This window comes from Silurus aristotelis (assembly GCF_946808225.1).
Source record: "Silurus aristotelis genome assembly, chromosome: 13".
In the NCBI taxonomy this organism is placed as follows: Eukaryota; Metazoa; Chordata; class Actinopteri; order Siluriformes; family Siluridae; genus Silurus; species Silurus aristotelis.
In genome coordinates, this window is record NC_139586.1 from 2011654 (window position 1) to 2036175 (window position 24522).

General features: G+C 39.7%; 1 protein-coding gene across 1 annotated transcript in view; it reads right to left on the reverse strand.

Moving 5' to 3' along the window:
* The window catches only part of nkpd1 (NTPase, KAP family P-loop domain containing 1), a 225862-nt gene extending 201605 nt beyond the window's left edge, over positions 1-24257 (reverse strand). The window contains exon 1 of the mRNA XM_083557771.1: positions 24203-24257. The gene's annotated coding sequence lies outside the window, so the exon portion shown is untranslated. The remainder of the gene's footprint in view (positions 1-24202) is intronic.
* Positions 24258-24522: the final 265 nt, after the last annotated feature.

The window sequence follows — 24522 nt, forward strand, 5'->3', positions numbered from 1 at the left end:
TGAAGACAAACTGCAGACACACCGCTTTTTAGTTTCAGCAGTTTTTTGCATTTCTGGTTTGTAGAGTTTAGTTGAGGCTAAAATCCTACATACATAAGCTAGAAAAATTTAGTTTAGGTACTTAACAACTCCAAAGGCCATCATGGATTGAAGAAATATAAATAGTCCTTTCTTTTTTTCAGGAGCAGCTTCATTCTTAACTTTTATTTACAAGTTCTACTCAGTTCAGAGTCCAAACAATGAGCACATCATAAAACACGATTCCTTGTAACACTGGTTCCTGGAGCTTCAAAAGTACTAATTTGTCCCTCTTTGTTGTTTTTTTTGTCTGTTTTCTCTCTACAGCCAGACTAGCGACCTCTACCCTATGACCTATAATAGCGCAAACAACCGCCATAACAGGTTCTCTGCGAGCACTTACCCCAACAGGGCTGTTATGTGCTTTCATGCAACAGTTAGTCCATTCCACTCTCTTTACTGCTCTGCCGTCAAGAGCTACAGAAGCATGTCCCATAGCACCAACTCAAACTGCAGCCTTGAAATAAACCACATGGAAAACGGACGTACGTGTGAAAACAGAGTCGGGCTTTAACGTGCCATCGAGGAGCTTTTCGTCCAACGATTACTAGAGTTTGGAGTGGAGATACTTTGAAGTTGAAGGAGAACCATCATGCAATGTAAGGACACCGGCATTAGTAAAAGATTAAAGGGAGGCGGTAGCTCTGTGCTTAAGGCATCGGAAGGTTGTGAGTTCAAATCCCTGCTCCACCAAGCGCCCACTGCTGGGCCCTTAACCCTCAACCGGCATAAATGGCATAAAATTGTGGGTACGGCATTTGACTTTGCATTCGAAAGGTCATGATTTCAAATCCAAATCTGTCCAAACTCCCACTCCATGACCCCAGAGCAAGGCCCTTAACCCAAGCTGCTCAGATGTATAAATTAGATAAATGTAATCGCTTTGGATAAGTGCATCTGATAAATGCCACAAAAACGAGACGCAATGTAAAGCTGGGTACCGATGTAGGAGCTGAAGCGAGGAGGGTGCAGTTCCTGATCATCCCATAGAATTGAGGTCAGAGCCCTAGAGCAGGCCAATCAAGGTCTTCCACTCCAACCCACGTAAAGCAAACCAGCCGGCTTCATGCCCCAAACAAGGTTTGGGTCTCTTAGTTGAAAAAAATGTAGAATTGAAAGAGGCAGGAAGATCCAATAAGCTCTAGATGTGGATTAAACGATGGAGAATGTCACGAGCCCAGGCTCATTCCAGCAGCCTGCTCTGATGAACGATTACATTTTCAATTGAGCTTCAGATACTTATTCGATATTTATGATTATGGGTTTATTGCATACTATTGGCTAGAGATAAAAGGTCAAGCATTACAGGATCATCACTGCAAGATCTTCTTCGCACTTTTAACTCCTACGCCGATTATTCCCCGAATGCCTTTATTGTACAAATCATGTATAACCTACAAACCAAAATGACTCTTTTACTTTTTAATAAAATTTCAAACAGATCAGATTTTTTTTTTTGGATATTAAACCTCTAAGTTTTTGGGGAAAAAAAGCAGCAGCACCAAGGTCATCATCAGTCACGTCTTCTCATTTTGAAAATGAACGCACAATTGGGGGAAAAAAAGGCGCTTCGATATGAATCTAGACGTATTCCTCTGATATCTACTCTTGGTCAATTATTTCTATTCATCAATATCACCCATCTATATTGCATCTCCTCATTTGCATTTCATAACCAAATACTAATATCCAGTCTTCGGTACGAACCCTTTATGGTAATGCGCCGAAGGTTCTCAGGGCTATCAATTACCGTGTGTGTGTGTGTGTGTGTGTGTGTGTGAGTGTGTGTGAGTGTGAGTGTGTGTGTGTGTCTAAACGGAGAAAGCGGGAGCTAATTTTCTGCCCGTTAAGGTGACAGGACGTACAATCCTTTCGCAATCATTACCTCACTGATGGGATGACTTACTTTCCGACCCCCTGGGCAAGTGATTTAACCTCTGCGGACCTCCAAGATTCTGGAACCACATCTGTGATACTGAAAATGACGCAAATGGGAACAAGCTTGCGAGTGGATGGATGAACGGATGGATGGAGGAAACCGCTAAATAGATAGAGATCAATCAGGCAATTATGGATGGATGAATGGACAGATTTGTGGAAAGACAGACAGACAGACAGACAGACAGACAGACAGACAGACAGACAGACAGACAGACAGACAGACAGACAGACAGACAGATAATTTAACAGACAGACAAATGATTTAAAACAGAGACAGACAGACAGACAGACAGACAGACAGACAGACAGACAGACAGACAGACAGACAGACAGAAAAATGATTTAACAGACAGACAGACAGACAGACAGACAGACAGACAGACAGACAGACAGACCAATGATTGATTGGATGGATGGATGGACGGACGGACAGACAGACAGATAATTTAACAGACAGACAAATTATTTCAGACAGACAGACAGACAGACAGACAGACAGACAGACAGACAGACAGACAGACAGACAGATAGATAGATAGATAGATAGATAGATAGATAGATAGATAGATAGATAGATAGATAGATAGATAGATAGATAGATAGATAGATAAAGCATGCAATTATAGATGGGTAAGTGGATAGATTAATGGGTGGGTTGGTTGGATGGATGGTTTGGTGGGTGTGTCGATGGATGGATGGATGGATAAATTAATGGATAGATTGATTGATATATAGACAGATAGACGTTAGTACCTGACTTTACTTACAGCCTTGTGGTTTAATATGCACAAATCTCCCCAATATCTAGTGGAACATCTTCCCAGAGGACTGGAGATTATAATACCAGCAAATGAGATGTTCAAAATGGACTAAAACTTACGGTCAAATGTTCTCAAACTGTAATGATGCGGCACTTCCACTGAGTCAAATGCCACCGTCTGACGGTTAGAGTCCCAGGAACAACATTAATTTGTATTTCATGAGAACAACTCATTACCTTTTTAGACAAATAGATAAGTGCATTGGTTTGCAGTAAACGCTGCTTGTGTATATCATTTCATCACCCGTTCCCAGTGTTTAGTGCAGTTTTCAATTCAGGGTTCAAATGCAATTACATCAAATCGATAGAGGATTCCTTCAAGTGCATAGTGAAATGAGGGCATGGAAATGTAGACACTTAATTACTGATTATTGATTCATTAACTTTTTTTTTTTTTTTTTTATCAAATGAATGGTTGACTTGTGTCGCTCTGAGTAACTCTATAACAAACCTTTAGTGCACAAAAGTCTTAATATAAATAGGACATTTATATCTATATGCATTTAATGTATTTATTTAGATTTAAACAGACAGAGAGACCGACCGACAAACAGTGATAAATAAATGTAATAAATTCAGATAGATAGATAGATAGATAGATAGATAGATAGATAGATAGATAGATAGATAGATAGATAGATAGATAGATAGATAGATAGATAGATAGATAGATAGATAGATAGATAGATTGATTGATTGATTGCCTAGACAGACAGACAGACTGCCTTGACATACAGACAGACTGCCTAGACAGACAGAGTCAGTCTAGACAGACAGACAGACTGCCTAGACAGACAGAGTCAGTCTAGACAGACAGACAGACAGTCCAGACAGACTGAGTCAGTCTAGACAGACTGAGTCAGTCTAGACAGACTGAGTCAGTCTAGACAGACAGACAGAGTCAGTCTAGACAGACAGACAGAGTCAGTCTAGACAGACAGACAGACAGACAGACAGACAGACAGACAGACAGACAGACAGACAGATAGATAGATAGATAGATAGATAGATAGATAGATAGATAGATAGATAGATAGATAGATAGAGGTTGGTTAGTGGTTAAGGCATTAGATATTAGATCAAAAGGTTAAGTTTAAATTCCAACCACACTAATCTGCAATTGCTGGGCCCCTGAGCAAGCCCCCTATCCCATAGCTGCTATGAATTTGAAAGTCGCTCTGGATAAGGGTGTTTGGTAAATGCCATAATCGTAATTAAACTTCTTAAATAGTGAATTGACAATAAAAAGAAGCATTTAATTTTTCCTTACAATATTTTTCCCTCTTAATGACTCCTTCATACTGTATTGTACAGCATATAATCTAAAAAAAAATGTATTGTACGTCCAATTTGTTTTCAAGCAAAGGTGCCAAGAAATATGGTGCTGAGTCTTTATAATTAAAGCTCACTTTCAAATCACACGCAAGCGATGGCACTCTGTTTAATTAACTGTTTTGATGGCTCTCAGAGCCTTGAGAGGAGTAACATAACGCCTAGTTACACTACTGTGAAAGGAAGAAAAAAAAAGAGAGATGAAGAGAGATAGAACAAGAGCAGAGAAGGTCATAAATTATGTCCGAGCTAAACAAGCTTTTGAATAATTCAGCATTGTAATGTGGCTTGGAGAGAAAAGGATGAGAAGAGACTAGCTAGAAGATTATTCAGTGCGAGGAAGAGGATTTCGCCTGGAGCTGTTCGGACTGACCGGAGAGAACCGTTGTGAAGAATTAAACCCATGTACCTGAACATCATGGAGTCAAAAAAAAAAAAAAAAAAAGCCATAAATGCTTAACAGTTGCTTCGATTACACTGGTATACGAGGGAAAATTATTGAAAATAAAAAGAGGTGTGTGCAATTATGCTCCATAACTTTTGTGCAAAATGGAACGTAGCTCCGGCATTGGTGCCACATCAATATACACTTTACGTTATATGGATTGACATGTATAACATTTGGAGTGGAAGATCTTGAGTGGCCTGCAATAGAGCTCTGACCTCAACCCTACTGAACACCTTTGGGATGAATTGGAACCCCCAGGCCTGAATTTTCTAAAGCACTTGGAGCTCAGGGAAGATGTTCAACTAGATTTTTCAAATGTGCTTTTGGAGACAGACAGACAGACAGACAGACAGACAGACAGACAGACAGACAGACAGACAGACAGACAGACAGATAGATAGATAGATAGATAGATAGATAGATAGATAGATCAAAATGTAAAGTCAGATAAAACCCCAGGGTTCCATTTTTATTTAGTATGGACTTTTTCTTCTTGTTCAGCGTGCGTATTAAATGAGCTGAACACGTAATGCAATAAAAACAAGTGGCTCAACTCTTGTCCTGATCTGTTTTTGCATCCAGAATATTGTTGGTATGTTTTATTTTTTGTTGTTTTTCTTTTACCACAGCCTTCATACTGCACTTTTGAGAACCTCGCAAAAAAAATAAATAAAATAAAAAATATCTGCCTTGTTTACACAGTTTTAAGGCATCTTTGTTTCTAAGGGGGGGAATATCACACGATAGACATTTTAGGCAAGGACACTTTCACAAGCCACCAAATGTAACTATAAGATGTGTAGATCTGGCCAAGACAAATGTGCTCTAAAAAGACCATCCTTATGAGGCATCATGATCATAGACCCCTTGTAGGCAAATATACACCTGTGCATAGATAATCATAAATATATATTGTGAAATTTCTTGAAAACTTTATCACCTGTTTTCTAATTGGTCTAATCATAATATGTAAGAATTACCACAGATAGGTGGCGCACAAGTCGCGGGCCAGTCCAGAGACAGTCCAAAAACTGCGGATTTCTACAGAAGTGTCTATGGTGTTGAGACGCTAAGCCGCGATAAGACGTTTGAACGGCGTAAACGTTTCAAAGATGGCCGTACATTTCAGCACCGAGCAAAGTGAAGCAGGTCGTCATAGGCGTACTGGCGAAAAAAGGAATGGCGTTTCTTTAAAATGTATTCTGTTATTTTAACAAACTTAAAAGTCTCAAAAACTCGAAAAGCCCCTCATAGCACATAAACGCCCCCCCCCCGAAACGGCGTGTACGGATACGCGGTAGCGCATCAGCGTGTTCGGCGTGCACATTCTAAGCGCTACATCAGCAGACTTTCAAACAAATGCAAATCGAAAGAACTGGTGCTCGAAATTACGATCACAAAGCTCGATGATGAAAGGGCCAAAGTGAATGTGAGGAGTTAAGTGAATTTTTCATTCTCTCTCACTGTGGGTGGGTTGCTGGCATGTCAAACATGCAGCGCTCTGAGTAAAAAGCTGGCGTTTCTGAAGTAATCCAGCAATATGCAAAAAGAAAAGGAAAAGAAAAGAAAAAAGTCGCACGATTAAAAAAGGCTTTTAGTGCTCGGTTTTACTAATCAATGTAATAATTATTGCACGCTTGATTGTCAGGACTGGAAGTCGCCCGTGTTCCCATATGCTTTTACCAAAGTTTAATTAGGTTAATTAATCTCGCCGCACATCCAGAAGGCAACGAGACGAAACGGCCTTGATGATGTCGTCGTCTGTGGCTTGACTTTCCAGTCCATCAGATTGCTACAGGAGTACCTGGTGAGCTATTTATTTTCAATTAGAGCTCCTGGATCACAAATCTCACTGGGGAGGTATAGAGGGGGGACAGATTTCCCCTGCTACACACTTGACTTTGTAGCCAGAAACAGGGCATGGGGCAAAAGCCATTGATTGCTGAGGTGTTTCAAGTCGATAGCAATAAATATTAAAAATAACCAAGTGTGAATACAGTCAATTTTCGATTTTCATAGATATCAATAGATATTACATAAGTCATCATTGCAGCATCTCTTTTTTTTAACCTCTGAGACTGGACACTACTGATATGACACGAATCATTAAGACCAATTAGTCTTAAACACACGTTTGTAATAGCGTCAATGGAGTCATTTATACATATAGAGATTCACTGTTCAGTCAAAATTTTGCGTGCACCTACGTATAAGATCGGTATGTGATTTTTGGAGTGCGCTTGTGGTGATTTGTACTCGTTCAGCCACAAGGGTAGTAGTAAAGTCAGGTACTGATGTGGGACGAAGTGAGGAGTTCTGGGGTGCAGGCAGCAATTCAATTTATAAGCATATATTTATGACAAAGATAGAAAGAAACACACATGGCTGGAAAAGTCTGGTGTCCCAATATTTTTGGGCTCGGAACATTAGCGGGTTCTGGTTTGGAGCAAATTTCGCAGGAATCCGCAGCACGTATATAGTAAATGTTTTTTACTTAAATTGATGGATGGATGGATGGATGGATGGATGGATGGATGGATGGATGGATGGATGGATGGATGGATGACTAAAATATGAATGGATGGATGAATGGATGACTAGAAGATGGATGGATGGATGTATGGATGGATGGATGGATGGATGGATGGATGGATGGATAAATAGAATCTGGATGGATGGATGGATGGATGGATGGATGGATGGATGGATGGATAAATAGAATATGGATGGATTGATGGATGGATGACTAGAATATGGATGGATGGATGGATGAATGGATGACTAGAATATGGATGGATGGATGGATGGATGGATGGAATATGGATGGATGGATGGATGAATGGATGACCAGAATATGGATTGATGGCTGGATGAATGGATGGATGGATGAATGGATGACTAGAATATGGATGGGTGGATGGATGGATGACTAGAATATGGATGGATGGATGGATGGATGGATGGATGGATGGATGGATGGATGGATGGATGGACGGATGGATGGGATTGGACTAAAAGGAAAGTTATTGTTTGGATTAAAATAAATGGATGGATCAGATTTTAACAGATGACCAGATGAATGAATGGCTGGAATTTATATGTATAGTCATGCGTGTGTGTGTGTGTGTGTGTGTGTGTGTGTGTGTGTGTGTATGTGTGTGTGTGTGTGCGTGCGCAATGCGATTATGAATATATCTAAAGGGTTTCGAAGTTAAACAAAAAAAACAGGGTGAACTTATGTCTGCCAATGTGCAGTTACTGTCAAGATTTTCATCTTGCACTTGAAAAAAAACAAAAAAAAACTAAAGAAAATAAAACAGCCCTGGAGCTTTGAAAATTATAATTCTATCTAACACAGACATCAACACATGAGCTCAGCTCTTTGCAGTTTGCATGGCCTTTAAGCAGCAACATATGAAAAATATGCTGCTTGCCGACACTCGCTTGTTTTAGCGATACACAACAGCAGATCTGGTTGCAGAGTTGTGGCACCAGACCCTCTGATTGTGCCCTACAGGCTATCGCCATGCAAACAGACACTCTGGGATCCATGTAAGAGGCTTCCTATTGTGCTACATCTGTTATCATCTTAATCCTTCAACACATAGAACCACCTGTCACAAGAGCTTCTGTCAGGAAACGGAAACAGTGCGACTGATTCGAACCTTGTGAAAGCAGTGATTTATGAAATTGTACAGTTCCAGTTTTTTCCCTTTTATATATATAACAGAAATGCTGCTTCCTGTATTAGCTACAGTTACTGCTGAGCTCAAATAGTTGGGTTAAAAAGAAAGAAAGCAAGAAAGAAAGAAAGCTCTTTGCAGTATTTACCAATAATGGCTGATTGGATGGATGGATGGATGGATGGATGGATGGATGGATGGATGGATGGATGGATGGATGGATGGATGGATGGATGGATGGATGGATGGATGGATGGATGGATGGATGGATGGATGGGATTAGGGTGGGTTAAAGGGGTATGGATAGGATTTGAAAAAATTAATGGAATTTGAATATATAAACCAATGGATGGATGATTAGGATTTGGATGGATGGATGGATGGATGGATGGATGGATGGATGGATGGATGGATGGATGGATGGATGGATCAGCCTTAAAAAGATGGATGGGATTTAAATAGATTGATAGATGGATGAACAGATTCATGGATGGGATTAGGGTGGAAGAGGGGTGTGTGGATGGGATTTAAATAGATGATAGAATTTAAAGTTATGAACAGATGGATGGATGAATAAATGGGATTTGAATGCATGGATGGATGTTATTTAAAAGGATGAGTTAAACATTGGATGGATGGATGGATGGATGGATGGATGGATGGATGGATGGATGGATGGATGGATGGACGAACAATCCCAAATCCTAAAATAAGACTGGACATGAACCTCTCAGTCTCTGGACATGACTGAAGAAAGCTGCGCATGACCTCTGAGAAGTAGAACAAAGGTGTGAAGAAAGAAATCCGACAGTGATGGAATGCAGATTGCATGGCAGAAAGAAAGAAAGAAAGAAATAAAAAGAAAGAAAGAAAGAAAGAAAGAAAGAAAGAAAGAAAGAAAGAAAGAAAGAAAGAAAGAAAGAAAGAAAGAAAGAAAGAAAGAAAGAAAGATGGGATTGAATGAATAATTGATTTATTTTGTTCTATAGATTTTGTGATGAAATAAAATTAAACAAGAATCAAAGATAAATAAATGGATGTAAAAGAAATTAAATAAATGACATTTTTACCAAAATGATTATTACTAACTCCAGTACAACAATAAAACCCGACATTTCGACGACTGACGGGACGCTAGCAAAAGAAGAGCGCCAATATACTAAATTCAGAAATGGAACTGGACTCAATATTTTCAAAAAGAACGACCACATGGAACGCAGTGCGGCTGCCTGGTTCCACAGCCAGGCCATGAACGACGTCACTTAGTTCAAGTACCTGGGCTCACTCATCTGCTAACTGTCGATATGCTTCCAGACGCCCAGGCAGGATGGAACGCTGTGCGGCTACGATTGGGCCAAGATACCGGCGTGTCCTGAGATCGCAAGGTGCTTATCCATCACTAGGCAGAAGTGTAAAAGACTGTCGTCTGTCCAGTCGCTCCGTATGGAGCAAAGTTCTAGCCAGGTAGCACAAGGCACAAACCGAGACTACATGCTGGGGAAATGCAAACGCTCTACTGGATGCTGGGGACCCTGCCCCGACTACGTCAGCAACAAAGATGTCCGTTGGAGTGGCACCAATCATAGAGTGCAATGGGGGTTGGGAAAGCTGTGACATGAAGTAAATGTTATTCGTTACTGTACTTAAGTCATTTTTTTTACGTAGCTGTTCTTTAATCGATTCCCGTTTGGGAAGACTTGAACGTCACTACAACTCAAGTCGATCGTCTTACTTTGTACGCAACTACATTTCCCCAAATCTGTCGTTCCCTTTTATTCATGAGCAGATACAAACTTAACTGGTCAAGCACACAGCAAGCCACCAATCAGGGTTGGGCGTTTGCTCCGCTTTGAATCTTTATTATGATTGCCGCTTGACAGTGGCGGATTTAGGCAGCCGCCAATAGGGGGCAGCACTAAATCCAAATTATGGATGACAAAAAATTTAGACCAATTGAGAAAAAAAAAGAGGAAAGAATTAAGCGTAAAAATGCAAATAATAAAGGTGTCTATGCAGCTCTATCACTCTCTTTTAGACAAGAGTATACTGTAGGATAATGCATTTAATGAAACAGGCGAGTAAATATAGATCACTTGCCCGCTCTGCTTTTACGCATAGAGCAACAATATTTCTTTTAGTCTGCATAACATTATAATTTATAGTATCTAGTTTATGATAAGGTGTGTAGCAACAAAACACTTATTGATTTGGTTACCTTTAATTGAGGTGATGTTCTCTGTGATTGTACTGTTCAGTAAAGAAAATCTTCAGTGCAGCTTAAAAATGCTAATTTAAAAGACATTTATACAAAATTACAAGATATTATATGTATCTTATAGCTAGAATCAGCCAAGGACTTCTTTCTGAGTGCACGCGCAATAAATGCATTCAGGGTGATATTTGGGTGGAACTACATAAAATGGAGCTCAGAAATGTATACAAATTTGTAGACTGCTCTGAGAACACTCCTACTCGTCCAGTGATGGTAGCTGAAGCAGAAAACAGCTTTTCAGAGCAGAATCTAATCAAAGGGGAGACTTTGGGGGTCATGGCGTAATTCATCCAGGGCCTCATTCAAGCTAGAACTGCCATTGAGCATAAAGTTCAGCATCAGTTCAACAGCAAGCAGAATGTTTGGAGAGGAATAAATGATGGAAGAAAGTCTTCGAACCTGCCACAGCACCTGCGGCCTTATTTGCACGATTTCCTTCGAAGAAAGTTTTGGGTTAATATTAATTTATAAGATATCAATCAGTGTTTCACTCATTAATACAATTCTATTAATAGATCGGTGTGCTGAGTCACATTTCAGTCTTTTCCCACATAGATGATTAAGCAAAGAGTCTTGAGACAGACAAAAATCATAATAGGAACATGATAAATAAATCACAGTACAGTTGTCCCTCAATTTATCACGATTCGAATCGCGCTTTATTGCAATTTTCAATTTGGCTTCGCAAATGCTCCCGATTTCAGTTCATCATAAGAAACTGTAGATTTCCGCTTATTTATTGGTTGTAGTATCCTCTGACGTTAAAAAAAAGGGGCGGGGTTGAAGACGTACATCATCAGATTTAGCCAATGAAAATAAAGAATGCAGTGTATATTTAACCCCGCCCCTTTTTTGATATCATAGGACACTTCGACCAATAAACAGGCAGAGAAACTACGCATAGGCTACGCTACAGTACTGTACTGTACAGTACTCACTATAAATGTGATGTTTCTATAAATTTACACAAAAATTCATCTCGCTATATTCTTGCAAATTGGGGTGCCATCCATTAATCGTGGAAATTCGTCGGTTTGTGCGCCTAACTAACGCGATAGACGCTGGACGACTGTTATATCAGTATCGAATAAAGTCAATTTGAAAGCAAATACTTTTGAATCTTTGGACAATCAAACCAACGTTTTTTATCTAACGGTGTCAAGAAAACCTGAACGGAATCTGGGTTACACGACAGAACGCCAATGTTTCTTATTCACAGTTCAACCCCGAGGCAGACGAACTTCCCTATGTGTCACGACTCCGTAGCGGCAAATTGGCAAATTGTGACTAACGTGTCAAGAAAAGCCGAGTAACGTGGGTTATATCTCCACCACCGACGAAGAGTGAAACATCATTTAGTCAGGCTCGCTACACCTCTGCGACCTTTATTGAACAGGAAAAGAAGGAAAAGGTGAGGGAGGAAAAATGATAGAAGACGAGACAATTACATGAAAGATCCATCAAATCCACACAAGCACTAAAATCTAGTGGAACATCATCTCAGAAGAGTGGAGAGTATTATAACAGCAAATGGGGACTAAATGTCAAATAAATGTTTTTATATGGGACCAATTTGTTGGCTCTTTTTTCTTTTCATATGGAGGGTACAATTCAGTGAAAATTGACAGCTAAGTATTGGGGAAAAAAAAAATAAATAAATAAATAAATCATATGGTTGTGTTCCAGGCTGTCTAGTTTTGAGCTTCTGCCCAGTACTCCGATTCCTGTTCTTGGCTGACAGGAGTGAAACCCGACATGGTCTTCTGCTGTTGTAACCCATCTGCTTCAAGCTTTGACATCTTGTGCATTTGTGAGATGCTTTTCTGCTCACCATTTCTTTACAGAATGCTTCTTTGACTTCCCATTGCCTTCAAACCAGTCTAACTGTTCTGCTCATGACCCCATTCAACAAGGAAGCATTTCTGCCCGAAGAACTTCTGCATGCTGAAAGTCCCTGAAATCATGCAAGTGATGCACTGCACTGCTGTCACATGATTAGCCGTTTCGATAATTGCATAAAGAAGCAAGTGGACGACCGTCCATCTGTTAAAGTGGTCCATCTTTCCTTGTCTGAATGTCTGTCATCTATCCATGTCTAGATGGATCCTATCTAATCTACTGTATCTATACATCCATGTATGTCCATCTATCCATCTAATCATTAATACATCCATCCCTAACTGACCAACAATAAAGCCGGAAGTAAAGGAAAAGTAAAGGCAGCTACTATATGGACATCTCAGAAGATTTCTTCTCAACGAAGGACTTTCTCTGTTTAACATCATTCATTCATTCATTCATTTTCTCCCGCTTATCCGTAATTCGGGTCGCGGGGGCAGCAGTCTAAGCAGGACCCCGCCTTTGACTGCTGCCCAATCCTCACAGCACCGTCCCTTACGGTCCCTCCTGCAGGTGGTGAGCCCACGGGAAGGCGGCCCCACGTCACGCCGACGTCACGGACCTTGATATTTCCCGCGTAAGGGACCCCCGTGCATAGAGGGTTAAGGGCCTTGCTCAAGGGCCCAAGAGTGGCAGCTTGGCGATACCGGGGCTTGAACCCCAGACTTTCCGATCGGCAACCCAGCGCCTTAACCGCTGGAGCCACCACTCCCCCTGTTTAACATCAGTCACAAGGAAATACAACACATGTATGTGTGATGATATTTTGAACATTTTGTGTGCTGTTACCGTGTACTCAAGAATTTACATTACGTTAAGTTACACAACACATTTCAGTGTGATCACATTCCATACCATCTAAAGAGTATCATGGACCAGTCCGTCAGTTGGATCACGTCAACACATCAAATGGTTGTAGCTATCGTTCCACAACCTGTGAGGACACGTACCACTAGAGATGAAATGGATGAGTCAATGGTCTACAAATGACCTACTAAACAATATAAAGATGAAAACGGACGATTTAAATCAATCAGGAAGGCAAGTTGATATTCTAGAAAAGCTCTAGAAGACTTTAAGGATCAGAACTTGGATTAATCATCAGACTATACGAATAAATTGCAATAAAAATTATATTTTACTGTCCATTTTATACAAAAAGAAATGAAAAAAAAAAAACTTTTCCACCCCAAGGCTTACTATGGATTTTTTTTTTTTGTAGCTCATGACGCCACTTTTAAATTTTTTTGGCTATTGCTTCTATTTTTATATAATCTGGTAAACATCCAGGCAACATTTCGAACTAAAAATCACTGTAACACCAAGCTAGTCGGTAGATAAAAAAAATAATGCTAGCACCAAGTTGGCTACTGTGTTTTTACTGTGAAGAACTTTAAAATGATTACAGTCAGCACTACTGATTGAACCATAAAATCATTTTATAATGGGAAAAGCACACTTTACACAATTGTCTGATCGGCCATTTTGATTAGATGATGTAAACGGGGACACAAAGTTTGCGTTTCCAATTATATTTTGACTGGTTGTATACAGCAAAATATCTTTATTAACACATTCGTTTACAGATTTATCAATTTAGTAGCAAAAGAAAATGTGTTTATGCCTCTTTAGAACATTGTCAATTTAGTGTGAACGTTTGATTCTATGTAGGCTTAATAGACAAATACAAAGGTGCTAGTTGTGTATTCAGATGTGTAGAAAACATCCCTCATGGCTGTATGAAGGTGGCAGCTAACATATTTTCCTATTTGAAGCAGATTGGGGTTAGCAGGACCAGCTGTCTGAGGGGCTAACCTGTTAGTGCTAGCTTGTGGTTTAAACTAGGAAACCGGTAGTGGGAATTTTTGGCGCTCAATTACCAATGCCTACTGTGCACTCGGTTTGCTTCATGATACACAATCGGAGGTGGAAAGAAAATTATATATTCTACTCAAGTAAAAGTACGGTAACTTTAATTAAATTTTACTGCAGTTTCCGTCTCTGTCTTTATTTTTTATGTCGTTCTTTCCCAATCGGTTACCACAAATCTGGGGGCATATAATTGTACACAGTCTTCGTTTTACGGTAGCATTGATTTTTCCTTCATTTGAACTAGGAGACCCAATCCTGTTCCTGCACACAATGAAGATATGGCTTTGCATGGATTAGAGTGGGAGATCTTAAACGGCCTGCTGTAGAGATTTGACCTCAACCCTATTGGAAACCTTTGGGATAAACTGAAACTCTGACTACTGCACTTCAGGCCTCTTAAGCCTACATCAGTATTACATTCCACAACCAAACTCTGAAATCAACATATAAAGAATGAAGGTAAGAGCACAATGCTACTAAATGTGGAGTGGGATGTTTAGAAAGTACATCTGAACGTCATGATCAGGTTCGGTTAACTTTTGTTTTGTCTATATCGCTTGAACCTTAGCCCTTTTTTGGTCAATGTGATCAACTTCATAGAAGGATTTGGTGGAAAAAACCATAAATAACCTGGTTGAATGAATTTTCAGACCAATATTTGACGTTTAGAAAGGACCAGGCTATGGGGAATAAAAAAAAACCTGTCTGGAGGAACTAACATTATGATTAGTCCCTTAGGCTGAACATGCAGAAATCCATAGGAATGAGTTAGGCCTGAATTAGTTGCACACCAATCTAGTCTTCTCCAGCAGCGTTTTCATTCCAAAACTAAACCCAAAGCACACAATAGAGAAAAATTGGATTTCTCCCAGATGTTGTTATATTTAATTCGCATTGATTCCAACACCAAGACCGATCGCTGCACTTATCATCTCTCCTCCCGTTCCTTTTACTTGTTTATTTTTTTTTCTTTACACCCGAGAAAAGCTCATCTCCCTTACAGCTTTAAGAACTCGCCAAATTTATAGTACTGCCTGCGTCATGAGCGCAAATAGATATCCAAAATGCTCAAGGTCACCCTTAAATAGCGTTTCTTAAATCCAGGGCTAAGCAATTCACCATGATTTAGTCCATCTCAAGGGAAGAACGGGGTAAAAAAAAAAAAAAGTAAATAACTCATCTCCGGCCTCCTAGAACTGCCGATCGTCATGGATTTTATTGATGTCTGCATCTCATCTCGGCTCTGGGTCTGTGTATCGGCACGTAGACATCATCAACAAGGAAAAGTGCTCACCTAAACCCACTTGGCGACCGTAAATCTGGAGGATCTGGCCCATATGAGATGGGCCGCTTGTGTGGACATTATGGGTGACAGTGAAGGACGCTGCTTATCAACAGCGGCGCCGCCTGCATGACAAGGGGCAAGTGTTTAGGATTAAAAGCTCCAATAGACAGTAGAGAGGGAGGGAGGGAGTGAAGGGAAGTGGACAGGAAGTGAAGAAAAAGGGGAACAGCACAAGGTTCTTTCTAGTCAGGAGAAGGACAAACCTTTGCTCAGCCTTGGATGTATAAGCCTGTGCCGATGATGAAGTAGGCCTTCTGCTGAAGTGGACGCACACTCTTTGTTCTCGTACTCTTTTCTAGGCGACTGCAGACTCTTGAGTTGAATGAGGTCCTTGTCAGGTTTGTTTTTCTCTCAGGAAAATAAAAAAATGTCTCTACTTGCTAATCAGACCAGCACGGGTACTTCGTGTGTGCTGTATTTTGTCTTTAAACACAAGAAAAGTCGAAATATATCCACATATATTGAAAGATATCTGTTTAACTACCTTTGAAAAAATATCTACTGATGCATAGGGGGATGAAAATTATGTCAAATGATTTGGACTAGCGATGTAATTACAGTAGCAAACAGCTCATCTGATTACCATCAAAAATACACAATAGAATCTATTGCCTTGCACACACAGTGAACTCAGACTGTACTATTTTTTTTTCTTTTCCCTTCAACAGCCCATCTATTTTAATACACAACAGTTTGGTAATTACACCGAATGATTAAATTGACCTTGCTGGGTTTATTTAAGAGAATCCAATTAATCTAAGGATAGTCAAAGCTCTCTCCTGGCAGATTATAGCTCTATTTCCTCAGAAGCAGGTCAAGGATCTAAAAACAGAGACATCACTCTTTAGGCTGCCCTCGGGGACTGTTCGGAATGGTGGGATGTGGTTAATGAATGTGCCTTCCCTCCTTGTTCTGGCCCCCTTTGGAGCATTCTTATCTGGAGAGCTTTCAGCTATTTGTTACACTAGCATATTTTTTGTTTGCTCAGTCTGTTTAACACATCATTGGATGTATTAATATATATATATATATATATATATATATATACACACACACACCAAGCAGCTATAACATGTAAACATTGATTACTTTGCTTCATTGGAACCTATCAAGGGATAGAATATAGGAGGCAGCAATTGAATAACCAGTTTTGAAAGTTAACCCTTTCCCAGGAAGTAGCAAAACTGGAAAAGTCTAAGATTGACTCTGACATGGACCTTGATGCTCTGCCCCACACCTGGGACAAAAAATGTTCAAGATGCCAGGTCTTGTAAAGTCTTCCTGGTATGTGGGATTTATTCCCTACCAAAAGTTCTTCACCGACAAAGAGCTACCCAAGGATCATTAATTCGAATGGGGAGCAATGGCTACTCTGCCAGGTATGATATCGCAGAAGAGGCACAAATTGCTTAGAAGTGAATGTTGGATATGATATAAAAGTGTCCACACAAAACACATCATAGATTGCAGCATATGGTCAGTGCCCATACTCAGTGGTGCCCATACTGACCCCTTGTACAAAAATGGAAGCTCCTACAATGGACACAGAAGAACCAAAACTAGACCATGGAGCAATAGAGGAAAGTGGCTGGGCATGTGAGGTGCTTGCAGGGGGGATGGCATTAATATGCATCATGCAAGCCATTGGAGGAAGTGCAAGACTCTGGGCAAACCTTAGGTGGCGGCATTGATGTGGATGTTACCGTGACACGTTCCACCTACCTAAACATTGTTGCAGACCAACTTTTATGGTATTCCCTGAAAGAAGTGTCCAAGTATCATGCTTCTTGCAGATCAACATTGCAAACTTAGTTCAAAAATGGTTTGAGGAACCTGATTACATTTATGACATTTGACAGACACCCTAATTTACAGAAAGTTACAACAGGGCTTTGTTCAAGACCCCAGCAATGACAGTTTAGTGGTTCTGGGATTAAAACTCAAGATCTTCCAATCAGAAGTCCAACATCTTAACCACTTTCCCCTCGGCCTCCAAACACCGCAGATACCAATCCGAACAAAGCGTCTGTGGGATGTCCTGGGAAACAAGTCCATTCATTGGGGAAGCCACCTTACAACTTACAAGAGCCTACAAGACTAATGTCTAATACTTAAAGGCTCTGGCATGAAGGAGCCGTTGTTAGATCTATGATGATCTCACATGTTGAGCTATTTTATGTTAGCTAGTAGCTCCTGGTTCCACAACGTCAACTGACTGTATTAGACTGCAGAAAGGACATTACTCATAATCACACACTCCGGTACTCATGGTAGTTATCACTCTCCGGTGTTTTGTATTGTTTTTAAGATTTATAATCACACCCTTGATATTACCCAAATGAACCCATCCCGCTTTTGTCTGGTTCCTCTCAAGGTTTCTTTCACATAACATCTTAAGGGAGTTTTTCTTTGCCTCAGTCGGCCGTTGCTGTTCATCCGGGATAAATAAACATGATTCACTTTAATTCTTAAGTTCTGTAAAGACAATGCCCATTGTGAAATGCACTATAGTAATAAATAAACTTGAACTTAATGTGGACTAATGTTTTTGTCCACAAACCACAAAAGCATTAAGGTTTTTTTTTAAGACCATGTCTCAATGGGTCAAACCAATTTGGGGGCATAAAATTTATTAGAACAATACCATGCAAGTAATTTCACTGTTATATCGGTATGGAGAAGAACAATATATCCATGAGAATATATATATACAAGGGTTAGTCGTGGTCCCCTCATTTGATCGAATGATCGGTAAATGAGATTTCGCTTTTACTCCCAGCTTTTCCGCTAAGAATCTTTACTTAATTAAAGAACCTCTCATCAATCTTTGACGTTTAATAGTATTACAGATACCAACCAAGGTATTTACACTTCCTTCTGACTGGTTGCAGGTGTATCCAAAGCTGTGGGTACAGATAAAAAATCATTCCTCAGGGAACACATAGATCAGTTTTGCAGAACACTGGTTTAATGAGACTATACTAAATATATACATCTGTCAACAGGCATCAATAATCATGACATGCCGCTCTCGGTCTCCTTTAATTAGCTCCTCCGACGGTGTCGATCAATTATGCCTCGTTCGTCGACGTTTCCCGTGGGTTTACGGAAGTCGTTTGATAAGTGAAGCACGTGCATTCCGGCGACTGCATTCTTCATAAATTATTTTGCCAATTTTCACTCTAGGTAAATGAAACCTTAATGAGTCGAACGGAGCGTAATTCCGCCCCATTCATCTTAGTCTGGATGTGGGGGCAGGGTAGACCTGGATGGATGATCATCTGCTCACAACGCACAACGATCGACTTTAGGTTAATTAACGCTCTCCATGCCGGTCTTTTGGATTGTGTTACTCTCATGGCAACAAAATCGAACACATTGAAACAGGAAGCGATTCGAGTAGAACGTTAGAGTTCCTCTGAAGGCTGCGGATACAGCGCTTTGATGGGTCTGTATTGTTCTTGCAGGTGCCGTCCACATCTGTTCCATCAACATGTTTAGTTTTGCTTGATAGCGCCGTAATCGTGCTTGTACGCCACAATAGACAGGTGTAGCTGCTAAATGAAGTATTACGTCGTCATCGGGAACGAGTGTTTCCCGACAACTGACAGGATTATTAAAGGGGATGTGATAGGATTTTTTTTTTTATTCTGGCACGAGCAATAAGAGGAGATAAACCGGGATTTGACTGCGTGATTCCGATGGATAGAGTGGAATTAGAGGATACAAATCGAATAACAAGAATATTTCTTTATTCAAAAGACTAATAAAGAGGAAAGGAATAAATCCTGAAATCTGCTTTTAGGTTCCTAGAAGACATCAAGTCCTAATACGCAATATGAGTTTAGGTATATTAATCCAGCGTACCAGTGTAGACTTGTTCGTTGATGGAGTCTCAAAGCATAAATGACAGTGTATTTGTTCCTATCTACAGTTCATAATGAGGGTTCTTGTTTTCGGGGTCTTTTTTTTTGCAACTATATTTATTAATTTGGCCTAATTTGAACATATACTCCTTCCCAAACTCTTAGATTGATGCCCTTCTTAGTTCTTCATGTATGGGATCTCGAGCATTTAGCTACTCTAAATTCTAAAATCGACTTCTTTGCGATATTCGCAACACGGACACCGTCTTTCAAATCTTGTCTGAAAATGCATCTTTTCAGGTAAAATTTCCTTGACATTGTATACGTACGTCTTATAGGTTCAATAGTGTTTTATTATTTTAAAATGTTAATTGTTTTTGCGTTTTTATTGTATGTAAGGTCATGTGAATAAATGTATTTTTTATTATTATTAGCAATTCCTGGTGCTGTCCTAGGAACACTGGGCCTTGGAAAAGAATACTCTGGTTGAAGCTACATTCGAGCAACCGAATAAAGTCACAATATAAACTGTAGGTATAACCATTACATACAAAAATTGTATTTATATTAACAGCCGTTTGTGGACACCTGACCATACGATTGGTATGTGCTTTTTGGAACAATTCATTCTACAATTACTTCCCATTTGTTGGTATTATAACCTCCACTCTTCCGGGAAGGTGTTGCAATAGATGTTAAAGTGTGCATTCCGATTCATCCCAAAGGTGTTTAAAAGGGTGGAGCTCAGATCTTCCATTCCAACCCATATCGTCATAGAGCTGGCTTTGTGTATAGGTGCAATGTCATGCTGGAACAGGGTTCTAGTCTCTGAATTAAAAGGGAATACAAATTAAATGTCACCGCATCCAAAGATGTCCAATACAGTGCGGTACCTTCAACTTTGTCGTAAACGTTTGGCAAAAATACATGTGTCCCAATACTTTTATCTATATAGGGTACATGTTTCCATTAAGGACATGAAGAGGAGACTGGAAACCTCAATCCAAAACCACTATCTTCAATCAAGACTTTTTTTTTCTTCCTTCGAGAGGATGATTGTAATTAATTCCTTTTAGAAGGTTATCGTAATCTCTCCGGCGCTCTGCCATTGAAACGGAGTCGAGTGTCAAATTGCGAAACGGAACGCGAGCTTGACTTCTCGCTAAACGCATTAGCAAATGTAATCTACTTCGTTTGTTTGCGTCACAGCCGAGAGCCGCGGCACGGCCGTAATCGCTTTATAATCCGGTCGAGAAGCGAAGCAGATGAGGCGACGTTTTTCAATTGACGCCAGGCAAGAACACTGGGATGTACATTATGCACTTTAATGTTTCAGTAAATCGTTCAGTGTACAGCCTCAGATTAAAGGAACAGAAGCCTCGGCAGGCCTTCTGTTCGGTCCTTGACCTGGTCTGACGAAAAAACATTTTTAATGAGGCTTTGAAAATACATGTAGTTTAGACTCATTCGAAATTCAGACAACCCTCAATATAAGTGATACATAATGATCAAATCCACATATAGACACACTGCAGTTTGTGGACACTTGCCCATAAGAATTGTATCTCATTCCACCTTTAGTCCCCGTTTGCTGCTATAATATCCTCCACTCCACTTGTAGATCTTCTATCATCCAGTATCTAAAATGCACAAAAGATCACCTGACCATAAAGCTGATATATGCTTCCTCGACTGTTTGATTTTGTAGAGATTCGTGCTCATCCAGCCACAAGGGGCGTTCAGACACAGATGTGGGAGGAAGTGGGGTGGCCTTTCCAATCAACGGTCCAAATCCTGGTAAAGGTGTTCAATAAGGAAGAGAGCTCTACAGCGGGCCACTAAAGATCTTCCACATACTTGGTTACCACAACCGGCAAATTTGGAAGTACCCAATTGTATAGAATGTCTTTGTATACTGGAATTCCCATCGCTCGATCTTAAAAGTCCAAACACCGGGCATAAAGCGAGCTCCATAAAGACATGGAGTGTTGACGTTGGAGTAGAACTTTATCTTGAGCGTCCTGAAGAGCACCCTGACTCCCTCAACCGCATTGAACACTTTTGTGATAAACTGGACCACTGACTGAACCCCAGACCTCCTCAATCCCTCGCCACCAGTATGTCATTTCACATTTATGCCATTTTGTAGATGCTTTTACCTAGAGTGCCTTTTTGTTCATTCATACAAATAAGCAGCTATAGAGGTAAGGGCCTTGTATAGGGGCCCAGGATTCGCAACATTGTGTGACTGGAATTTGAACACTCAATCTTTGTATCTTAGGTCAAAAGGTCCATAAAATGGATCTAAATATGAAAATATTCGTAGCAAACAAATATAATGTATTATATTACATATATCTCAGAAATTCCACTCCAGTAGTCTGGCATACAAAAACGATTTCTTTCCCCGTAATTAAATCTCAATAAATCTGTAACATGACATTATAAAAAAAAAACCATATAAAAGGATAAAAGGGCCCGTTTTTTTTTTTTTTTTACACAATGGTCATCTTTACCTGAATTCGTCCTACACAATGGCAGCCCACGCACAAGGGCAATTTAATCCACCCCAGTCGTGCACATATGGCTACGTGAACAAAGTGTTCAATTACAGCTAACTAGGAATGTCCTTTAAGAGTGAATGACTGTGGTGTGTTCATTTATCAGGCCCGGGTTTTATTGACAACTGCCATAACGGCTGTCACCTTGCGGTAATCAGGTGTTATACTGTGTATCAACTCCATTAACTGTGACTTTGTGCGTTTTTGTTGTTGTTGTTGTTTTAGCTTTAACTGTCAGGGAGTTTTTGCTTATCCAGGTATTACACAAAGGAAAAGAAAAATATATGCACTTTTACATGAAGTGAATTCTTTTAAATATACTCGAGATAATTAGTCTTAAGGGTTAACTAGCTGCTAATTCAGAGCTATGTGGCGTATTCGCAATGAAAAGTTCAGTTTACACGGATGTACAGGTAGTCGTCGACTTATGACCACTATTTAGTCTCCGCCTAAAACTTGAAAACATACACAACAATGCCAGGGGTATCAAAAAGAAACCAGAATTAGCACTGTGGCTAATCTCCCCCCGAAATAAGATTTGCAATGCGGCCGCTTCCTGGTAATCGCTAATGCTAGCGATCTGGATTCTTTTGTTTTATGTCAAGATTCAAGAATTCCGTGAAAAATCCTGACAGTTACGCATATCGAGGGAGTAAATGAATAAAGGATGGAAGGAATGAAGACATTTGTTAAATTATGCTGAAATTAAAAGTAGAACATATCTTTAGAAATGTTAGTATTAAATGTAACACACTTACTGTGTAGGGTCTAACAAATGTAAACTAAAATAGTGTTTTAATTAATTAAATATGATTTAATCTATTTAATTTGTGCCGATGCAATCAATTACTCAATTTAATGAATACAATAAAAAGTTGAATTAATTAGACTTATTTTATTTTTATCAAATATGAAAAAATATTACACTTTATTTTATTTTACCAAGCAGGCATTTTATTTAAAATTGTGATAAAATGCAAACCGTTGTTTTTTTTTTTTTACAAACATTAAAAATAATAAATTGCATTAATAAAAAAATAAGCAATTTCATTATGCATATATTCGCCCTAAGGAAATTGAATCGAACCGCGACTTAAAAACCGAGGTACCTACCGAACCGTGAATTTTGTGTACCATTACAACACTAACTAAACTAAAAATAGGTAAAAAGGTTTGCAGTGGGCTACACCTTATAGCGCCCACTCTTGTCACTCTTTTCACGAAGGTCATTCGATCTGAAAATAGAATTCAAACTGCCTTGGATAAATAAGTAATAAGAAACTAATAATATGATGACCTTGACCTCCTGACTAATAGTACATTATGGTGCTCTGAACTGGTTCTAATTAAGCTTTATTAATCGCTTTTATCCAAATGGACTGACAAGTGAGCAAGGGTCTTGCTCAAGGGAACCTAGCTTACGCCATTATACTCGACCTTGTTCAGTTAATTCCATAAAATATAAAAATGTCCTCCTTTTAAATTGATTTTTCAAATGATTTCCTGGTTTTGAAAGTGGAACCGGGACTTGTATGCTGTGTTTTTATACCAGGATTTGTCAATTTCAGAAGGGCATTGCAGCATCTGGCTCTTTGCTGTCCCACTATTGGTGGAACCCCCGTCCATTAAAATCAAATCCTGGAATGGAGTCGGATGAGGGGGAGCCTAGAATGGTGCCCTTGTGTAGAAAGTTTGTTAGTCTTGTTGGGAATAATCTTTTCTGGGGTTAAGTCTTGGCTGGAGTTCATCTTTGCTGGGGTTAGTCTTGCTATCATACACGAGCTCACTTGGTTTCTTCAGAGCACAGGGTCAGCCATGATACAGAACCCCTGAAGCAGAGAGGGTTAAGAGCATTGATCAAGGGCCCAAAAAATCATAATGTATTTGGGGCAAAAAGGCAGGACCCTTGAAATGCATCCCCTCAGCTTGGGGTAATTTCGATCCTCACATTTTGCAAACTATTTTCTCCCATATTTTCCCACAGTGACACCAACCGATGATACTTGTATATCCATTGGTCTGACCACCATTCCAAGCCAACCTCATTCAAATAATCAAGTAAATTTCACACGATTACTTACTTACTTACGTTGCTTTCGAAGACATGGACATCACAACAGGCGCATGGAACTCGGCTTGGGAAAGTTGTTAGATATGAATTTCAAAATGGCCACCCTTATGTTTGGTGAGATTGTTTTTGAAAATAAGAGTCTGATACTGAAAAATACTTTACTTAATAGACAGACGCCCATCTTTTTTTGAGAGTAGGCTAATGCAAAAAAGGTTCAATGAAATATATATGGCCTTTTACCTGTAGAGAGGTTCAACTTTCCTGCCACAATGTTAAATCGCACTTCTCGCACACACTACATGACCACATGATAAACATATGTGACTTGTTACGT